We start from the raw sequence: 10,207 nt of genomic DNA on the forward strand, positions 1-10,207 counted from the left end.
TGTGGGATGCAGAAGGTGGAAGGTCTGGCTTCTGTAGTTGCTTCCCTGCTGAACATGGGCATTGACTGGTCGGTCCACACTCCCAGTCTGCCTCTCTCTTTCCCTAGTAGAGTGGGTCTCTGGGGAAGCGGAGCTCCAGGACATATTGGTGGGGTCATCTGTCCAGGGAAGTCTGGTCGGCATCATGCTGACATCCGGAACCTGGTGGCTGAAAAGAGAGTTAACATACAAAGCCAAACAAATTGTTGAACAGCCGTGGACCTAAAGACTAGAATAGTGCAGATGAAGTGTTGGGGGGTATTCCCTGCAGGCTCGTGTGTACTTCTGCTTTCAGGTATGTATTTTTCCCTGGTTTATGGACACGTGTGAACCTATGCTCTATATCAGGGGACCTGGACTATATCTAGGTTTGTGGACTTTATTGGGGAGTGGAATACCTGGGATGGAATTAGAGAATACTATGAAAGGAAAGGTCTCACCGATTGATGAAGCTGAAGGGTTGTCATTCCACACCTGAAGTCTCTGCACACAGTCTGAAGTGAAGCATGCTGGGGTGGCACTCGTTGCGTTGATTTCTAATATATGACATTCTCAAAGATGGAAAGTGGTAGCTCATTGTTGTCTTTATTTGAACTTCTAATAATCATTGACTGTGAGCACTTTCTTATATATCTGTTGACCCTCTGGATCTGTTTTTAGGAGAAGATTCTTTCCATGTCTTCACCTATTTTCTAATAGGGCTTTTATCCCCCCTGAGTTAGAAAACTCTTTATGTATTTTAATTATTAGCCTTTTATCTTATCTGGCATATAGTGATAGTCTGTCATTCTGTATGGTGTCTTTCTACTTTGGTAATGGTCCCCTTGCTGTACAGAAGCTTTTCAGTTTTATGCAGTCCCACTGGTTTATATTTTGTTTTTCTTTCCTTTGGTGTTGCCCTTTCACCTATGAGGATGATTCTGAAGCATAGATTGCAAAATGCTCTGCCAATGTTCCTTTCAATGTATTTGATAGTTTCTGGTTCAGTGTTCTTGTCTTTAATCCATATGGAGTTGACAAAATCTTAGAATCATACATACTTCAATAAAATGTTATATTTCGGGAGTCGGGCGGTAGCGCAGTGGGTTAAGCGCAGGTGGCACAAAGCACAAGGACCGGCCTAAGGATCCTGGTTCGAACCCCGGCTCCCCACCTGCAGGGGAGTCGCTTCACAGGGGAGGAGGTGAAGCAGGTCTGCAGGTGTCTGTCTTTCTCTCCTACTCTCGGTCTTCCCCTCCTCTCTCCATTTCTCTCTGTCCTATCCAACAACGACAACAACAATAATAACTACAACAATAAAAAAAAAAACCAACAAGGGCAACAAAAGGGAATAAATAAAAATAAAATAAATATTTAAAAAATAAAAAAAATAAAAAAATAAAATGTTATATTTCGATTTTTCAAAGTTTAGAAATATAGAGAAAAATAAAAAGATTAAATAGATCATTCATAGTTTGTTTTACCACAAACAAGAAAAGAAGAATCAGCTCCCTGTACTGTCATTTAATTTATTTTAAGTTATTCATTTGGATATAGATATAGAGAAATTGAGAGGGAAGAGGGAGATAGAGAGGTGAAAAGAGAGAAAGACCTGTAGTACTGTTCTATTATTTGTGGTTTTTCTCCTTACAGGTGGGAACTGGGGGCTTGTACTCCAGTCCTTGCACATTAATCTAATTTCTTAACACATGAACAACCTTTCTCATATCTTCTTGATGAAAGATGAATTTATAAAATATCAAATATTCTTTCTACCATTCTGAATTTCACGAGCCAGAGAGGAGTGTTAGTAGGTAAATAGCCCTCTAAATCACACAGTGAAACCTGTTTTCTATAGATCTTTGGGTGTATTCCAAATTGAAATCAGATGGTATTTGAAATTTTCATACTCCTAGTTGTCTCTGAAGTCTTCAGACATTGTAGATGGAAAGGAGTTAGACTAGAAAAGAGAATGTGTCTCAACCTCCCAGTCCCCATTTGCAGGGGGAAAGCTTCACAAGTGGTGAACTGGTCTCCAGGTCTCTCTCTGTCTCTCTCTCTCTATATATATATATAGCCCTCTCAATTCCTGGCTGTTCCTATCCAATAAATAAATTAAGATAATAATTTTTAAATTATTAAAAGTAAATATAAGGAAAGAGAACATGTCTCAGATATCATCTACATGTGACTGTCTCCGGCTTTTTTCATTTATAAAAATGTAATGACTCAGATCAGTCAGCACAAGTGGTGAAAATGTTGAAATCCATCATTCCAATTCCTTGTCAGCTCTGATTTTATCGGAAGAAGGGTCAAGTTTTTACGTATCTTTGGCATACATATTGTAGTTGTGTAAACAGAAGAGCATAAATTAAAGTTTTTAGTGATAGTCCAACAACCAGTACCTCCCATCTGATTGTGAGGTAAAGCATGCTGCTTGAGAAACACGCTCTCAGGTGGAAATCAGAGTGGAAACTAAGGGGAACGGGTGAGAGAGAGCATGGGCCAGCAGAGCCTGTACTCTCAACAAGCCTTCTTCTGATGAGAAAACGGATGTTGTCATGTAAACTGAAAAAAAGGAGTTCTATTAAGTCTTTTAGAAGTTGATCTACATGTTTGTGTTCTAGAATCCACTTAGAGTTCAGTTGGCAATGGTGTGCTTTTAATTTGTTTTTTTCCAAGGGTAGTTCTGGAGGGAAATATTCTCACATCTGATTCTGGTTTATGTGAACATCTCTTGTTAAGTTCTCCTGTGCAGGACACCTCAGATGTGTGGGGAAACTCTAGGGTCATAATTTTGCTTTCTTCTTCCCAAATCAGCACCTATCTAATAAAGATAGGACTTCACTCCCTAGTTTCTAGCTGATTAAGAAAAAGTCCTGGTTGGGGGTAAGTGCACATATCACCATGCAGAAGGATCTGGGTTCGAGTCCCTGGCTCCCCATCTATGGGGAGAATCTTCACAAGCATTGAAGCAGGTCTTCAGGTGTCTTTCTCTCTCCATTGTGGTCTCCACTTCCACTCTCAATTTCTCTCTGTCCTGTCAAAAGAAAAGAAAAAAAAATGGCCACTGAGAGCGGTGGATTTTTAATACCAACACAGCCCCATCTCAATGCAGTTTAATTGGTGGCAATTTAATTTAAAAAAATTAAAGAGGGTCTGGTTGTGGCACACCTGGTTGAGTTCACGTTACAATGTGCAAGAACCTGGGTTCAAGCCCTCAGTCCCCACCTGCAGGGGGAAAGCTTTTCGAGAGGTAAAGCAGGGCTACAGGTGTCTCTCTGTCTCTCTCCCTCTCTATCTCCTCCTACCCTCTCTATTTCTGGCTGTCTCTATCCAAATGATAAAGGTAATAAAACAATTTTAAAAGAAAAGAAAAAGTACTGGTCTTCCTACATCTTCCAGTTGACCAGTATTCATGAAGTTTCATGAGACAAATGGACATCTTTGTTGTGAACAGTGGAAGAATTTAAAGCAAGAATATTTTTTGTTTCATATTTTCTTTTCATTTTATTTGCTATAATGCAAATATGGGAAAGCCTGTACCAGTAACTACCAACCACTGTCTCTTTCATTTAAATAAAAACCATGCATATGTATTTTTTCTTTTTGTATTTTTTCTTTTTTAATTTTTATTTATAAAAAAGGAAACACTGACAAAAATCATAGGATTAGAGGGGTACAACACCACACAGTTACCACCACCAGAACTCTGTATCCCATCCCCTCCCCTGATAGCTTTCCTATTCTTTATTCCTCTGGGAGTATGGACCCAAGGTCATTGTGGGATGCAGAAGGCAGAAAGTCTGGCTTCTGCAATTGCTTCCCCACTGAACATGAGCATTGACAGGTTGATCCATACTCCCAGCCTGTCTCTCTCTTTCCCTAGTGGGGCAGAACACTGGGGAAGCAGGGCTCTAGGACATATTGGTGGGGTTGTCTGCTCGGGGAAGTCCAGTTGGCCTCATGGTAGCATCTGGAACCTGGTGGCTGCAAAAAGAGTTAACCTGTAGAGCCAAACAAATTGTTGACTAATCATGACCTTAAAGGGGAATAGTTCAGATGAAGAGTTGGAGGGGGTCTCCATTTTGTAGATAGTTAGTAGTACTATTTTAGTTACATTCCAAAGAGCCCATGACTAGAATTTTTTTTTCCTCTAATATGCAGGTGTACTCAAGTTATTGTCTGGGGAGATGATATCATGGCTGGAAAAAGGGCTAGAAATCTGGATCAGGAAAGAGTAGCTTCCAAATATGGGAAAGGGGTATAAGTATTGTTGACTGTAAACCCCATAGATTTGATGTGATCTGGGGCCCATATTCAGCTTAGGAGCCTATGTGACCTCTGAATCTCTGTAGATCTGAGCTCACATTCTATGGTCATGAGTAGGAATGTTCCAAGGTGCCCCAATTTCAGGACCCATCTTCCCCAGGTGGGAGATAGAGTATGTTGTCCAGCCTCCCTTCAGAGGATGGAACATTCTCTACTGTGTTTTTTTTTAAGATTTTAATTTTTTAGTCTTTTTTTATTTATAAGCTAGACACAGCCAGAAATTGAGAGGGAAGGGGGTAATAGGGACAGAGACAGAGAGATACTTGCAGCCCTGCTTCACCACTCATAAAGCTTCCTCCCTGCAGGTGGGGACCAGGGGCTCAAACCTGGATCCTTGTACACTGTAATGTGCACTCAACGTGTGCCACCATCTGGCCCCCTCTACCACTGTTGATCCACATTGAGAGTAAGGTCCTATGGGGGCCCACAAAGGGGTCTGTTGTGTTGTTCCTGATAGAGATGACCATTAATTTATTAAGTTTATTTGAGGTCTAGGTCCATCATGTTTGGGAATTTCAGGACTCCCCAACTAGGTAGAGTGGACTGATAGTGAATAAAGAGTCACTAAAGTATATTATCGCTAAAGTCTGCCAATCTCTTGCCATTATTCAGCTTTTGCAGTCCTTGCTTTGATAAGGTTAGCTTTGTGAGTGAGGGAAGTGTAATAGGAAGTAGGTGAGGAGGGTATCTAGGTCTAAGTAGATGCTATTTCATTATGAACTTTATGGTTTCTTTTTAGGTCTTTCTACTTCCTTGCTGCAGACTATTGTGCACTTTGCTTTCAGGTGTATATTCTGCACTAATTTATGGATACAGGTGAACATATGCTCTATCTCATGGGACCTGGTCTATGTCTAGGTTTTGGGACTTTGTTAGGAAGTGAACCACTTGAAATGGAATTAGAGAATCCTATGAGGAAGGAAAGGTCTCACCTGAGTAATGAGGCTGAAGTGTTGACATTCCATGCCTGAGGTCTCTGCACACAGTCTGAAGTGACGCATGTCGAGGTGATACTCATTGCAAGGACATCTCTGGGAGGAGAGTTAGGGTGGATAATCAGCATCACTGGGGGGGGGGGGGGAGTGAGAGATGGCATGAGACACAGTCTTTTGGTGCTGGGAATGATGTTTATGTACACTCCTATTAGCTTGTAGTCATATAAATCTCTATTTAATTAATATGAGAAGAGAAAAATTAATTGAATGTCTCAAATGCTTTAATGCACAGACCATAGGCTGAGACTTTGAAATGGTGACTCTTCTAAAAGCTTAGACTAGAGAGAACAGAAGCAACTGGTGGTGTTACTCTATAAGACACAGCTATGTAAAACTAATGTCAAAGGGCATAAATTATTGTGATATCATGTATGATAGAGCAAATCCTAACAATGGGATTTTCAAAGTTAACCCAATTGCCAAATAATTTGATTATAGCAATAACTATCGCCTTCTTAAACGGTAAGACAGCAGGAATCTCCTGCTTCCTCTATAGAGCCTATATTTTGCCCAGTCTTGGAACCTTTAGGTGGGGGCTCACTTTCCTGCATGCTTCTCTCAATTCATACCAAATGACACTGCATCTGCTGATCCCAACCTAATCAACAAATACATGTTTTCTATGGAAGTGTAAACATATCTGAGCTGCTTCCCTTCAAGAGAGTTTACCAGTGGGATACTAATGTTTAGATAGGATATTATGATTATAATTCCTTCTTTTTTATAAGGACTAGTACTGTTACTATGTATATATATTATCATAAAAGATATTTAAAGTCATAGAAAAACTGATTGAAAGGTATAGAAATTTCTCCATACTCCTTCCTCCCACACATGTGAAGAAATTACTCCATATTACCAACACCATCAACCACAGTGCTGACTTCTTGATGGTTGCTTGCTGATAGGTGATTGATAACCTGAACAGCTTCCATGGGTACTAAGTCCAAGTTTTACTTTTATGTATATTCTGGCTATCATCCTTTACACACTTGTCTCTCAGTAGTAAAGTTATTTCTACGCCACTTTTGAAGTAATTTAAAGTTTTGGGTGTCAATTTTTGTAAGAATGACCTCTTCTGTTGGCATATACCAATCCTTTGCTGGATGTTAGATTTCTTCATACTGTTGCCAAAATCCCGTGACCATTGATATTACTCGGACAAATCTGTGGTAATGGTTCTAAATGCTTTACCACAACTGTGAGACTCATTGTCTTTTGAGTCATAATTTATTCTTACTGACACATCTTTTGGATGGGTCACATTATGTAAGAATGACAGAGCAAAATTTTTGTGTTGCAGTATTAGTTAAAATTCATGTTGGATATGTACCAAGGCAGAACAAATTCTTACAATTCCAGAGATGGGGTTGGGACATCCACTTACTCTTCATTAAAACTGTATTGTAAAAATAATAATTTTAGGTAAATATTGTCTCTTGTCTTGAAATGGGTATGGCAGTATGATGAAATAGATAAAGAAGACAACTACATAGATCTTATGTAACCAGCAATATATATATGTGTGTGTGTGTGTGTTGTAATTATTTTTAAAAATTTTGATTTACAAAAAGGAAACACTGACAAAAGTCATAGGATTAGAGGGGTACAATGCCACACAATTACCACCACCAGAACTCTGTGTCCCATCCTCTCCCCTGATAGCTTTCCTATTCATTATCCCTCTGGGAATATGGACCCTGGGTCATTATGGGGTGTAGAAGGTAGAAGGTATGGCTTCTGTAATTGCTTCCTCACTGAACATGAGTATTGACAGGTTGATCCATACTCCCAGCCTCTCTCTCTTTCCCTAGTGGGGCAGAGCTCTGGGGAAGCGGGGCTCTAGGATATGTTGGTGGGATTGTCTGCTCAGGGAAGTCTAGTTGGCCTCATGGTAGCATCTGGAACCTGGTGGCTGCAAAGAGAGTTAACCTATAGAGCCAAACAAATTGTTGACTAATCATGACCTTAAAGGGGAATAGTTCAGATGAAAGGTTGGCGGGGGTCTCCATTTTGTAGATAGTTAGTAGTACTATTTTAGTTACAATCCAAAGAGCCCATGACTATACCTATACTAGGTTTTCCTTTCCTTCTTTCTTTATTTTTCTTTGCTTCTTATTTCTTTCTCTTTCTTTCTTTCTTCCTTCCTTCCTTTCTTTCTTTCTTTCTTTCTTTCTTTCTTTCTTTCTTTCTTTCTTTCTTTCTTTCTTTCTTTCTTTTCTTTCCTGAGCTTGACATCTCATATGCAGGTGGACCCAGGTTATTGTCTGGGGAGATGAAGTCATGGCTGGAAATAGGACCTGAAAGCTGGATCAGGAAAGAGAGTAGCTCCCAAATATGGGAAAGGGGTATAAGTATTGCTGACTGTAAACGCCGTCAATTTGATGTGATCTGGGGCCCATATTCAGCTTAGGAGCCTATGTGACCTCTGCATCCTTGTAGATCTGAGCTCATATTCTGTGGTCATGAGTAGGAATGTTCCAAGGTGCCCCAATTTCAGGACCCATCTTCCCCAGATGGAAGATAGAGTATGTTGTCCAGCCTCCCTTTGGAGGATGGAACATTCTCTACCTTTGTTGATACACATTGAGGGAAAGGTCCTATGGGGGCTCACAAAGGGGTCTATTGTGTTGTTCCTGATAGAGATGACCAGTGACAGTAGGGAGAGGGATCTTTTCGAGGTCTAGGCCCGTCATGTGTGTATTCACATTGCAAGAGAAAGATACATATCTCCATTTCACAGATGAAAAAAAAAAACAGATTATCAGCGGATAGAGTGGAAAAAATACACAACAGATTTTCAGGGCCAGGAAGTGGCTAACATGATTAAGTGCACCTGTTACCATATGCAACAATCTGGGTTCAACTCCCTGATGCTGACTTGTAGGAAGGGAAACTTCATGAGCAGTAAAGCAATGTTACAGGTGTCTCTCGCTCAGTCTTCCTCACTTTTAAAAATAATATTTTATTTATTATTGGATAGAGACAGAAATTGAGAGAAGAGAGGGAGATAGAGCGAAAGAGACAGAGAGACACCTGCAGCCCTGCTTCACCACTCATGAAACTTTCCACCTGAAGGTGGGGACTAGGGGCTTGAACTTGGGCTCTTGTACATTGTAATGTGAGCCCTTAACCAAGTGTTGCACCATTCCTGTCTATCTCCCCCTACCCTCTCAATTCCTCTGAAATATAAAAGGTTATTTTTAAATATATAAAGAAAAAATGAATTTTTCTAAACCATTAAAACATAAAACATGCTCAAATTTAAAACACAGCAAATTACAAATAATTTTTTTAAAGATTTTATTTATTTATTTATTTATTCCCTTTTGTTGCCCTTGTTGTTTTATTGTTGTCGTTGTTGGATAGGACAGAGAGAAATGGAGGGAGAAGGGGAAGACAGAGGGGGGAGAGAAAGACAGACACCTGCAGACCTGCTTCACAGCCTGTGAAGAGACTCCCCTGCAGGTGGGGAGCCGGGGGCTCAAAACAGGATCTTTAAGCCTGTCCTTGCACTTTGTGCCACGTGCGCTTAAGCAGCTGTGCTACAGCCAGACTCCTGCAAATAATTTTTAATAAAACCCAAGTAAAGGTGCTGTGTGGTGATGCACCTGGTTGAGCACACATGTCACAGTGTGCAAGGATATAGGTTTGAACCCCCACCTGCAGAGGGAAAGCTTTGCAAATGGGACACAGTGCAGCAGGTGTCTCTGTCACTTTTTCTTCTCTATCACCCCCTTCCCTCTTGATTTCTGGCTTTCTCTATCCAGTAAATAAATACAAATTTTAAAAGATGTATTTATTAAAAACAAAACAAAAACACGAAGCTTCAGTGGTCCGGGGGATGGCACAGTGATAAAGCTTTGGACTTTCAGGCATGGGGTCCTGGGTTCGATCCCTAGCAGCACATGTGCCAGATTGATGTCTGATTCTTTCTCTCTCCTCCTATCTTTCTCATTAATAAATAAATCAAAAATCTTAAAAACATGAAGATTTTAGTATCAGTAGACTAATTCCAGTCCTCTCCTCGCTTCTGTTTCTAATCTTCTCTTCCCAGCATGTATAGTTTCCATTTCATCCCTCCTCCTTTTGATTCTATTTTTTTAATATTTATTTTATTTATTCCCTTTGTTGCCCTTGTTGTTTTATTGTTGTAGTTATTATTGTTGTTGTCATTGTTGGATAGGACAGAGAGAAATGGAGAGAGGAGGGGAAGACAGAGAGGAGGAGAGAAAGAAAGACACCTGCAGACCTGCTTCACCGCCTGTGAAGCAACTCCCCTGCAGGTGGGGAGCCGGGGCTCGAACCGGGATCCCTATGCCGGTCCTTGTGCTTTGTGCCACCTGCGCTTAACCCGCTACGCTACAGCCCGACTCCCATCTTCCCTCCTCCTTTAAGGTGGTCATTGTGCCCTGTAGCTACTCCTGGGATCATAGGAGTTCTGAAGAGTGCTTCCTTAAATGCTATCAGTAACACACAACACAGAAAACAACTTCTTACTCTTTCTTTTTTTAAACAAAGTTTTGTTATGTTTTGGAAAGAGACAAGGAGAAATTGAGATGGAAAGGGGCGATAGAGAAGGAGAAATACCTGCAGCACCATTTCATCACTCATGAAGCTTCCCCCTTCAGGTAGGACCAGGGACTTGAACCCAGCACCTTACACACTGTAATATGTGTGTGTTCAGCCAGGTGCACCACCACCCAGCCCCACCTCTTACTCTTTCCACTTGCTATTTTTATATTTGTCCCTTGCTGCCATCACATAAAGACATGTTTTATTTAGGAGTAGGTTGAGAATTAATTTCAAACTATACTGTCTGTTTTCAAGAAAAAAAATTCTCAAGAAGTAAATATATTCTT

Source organism: Erinaceus europaeus, chromosome 20, assembly GCF_950295315.1.
Source record: "Erinaceus europaeus chromosome 20, mEriEur2.1, whole genome shotgun sequence".
Classification (NCBI taxonomy): Eukaryota; Metazoa; Chordata; class Mammalia; order Eulipotyphla; family Erinaceidae; genus Erinaceus; species Erinaceus europaeus.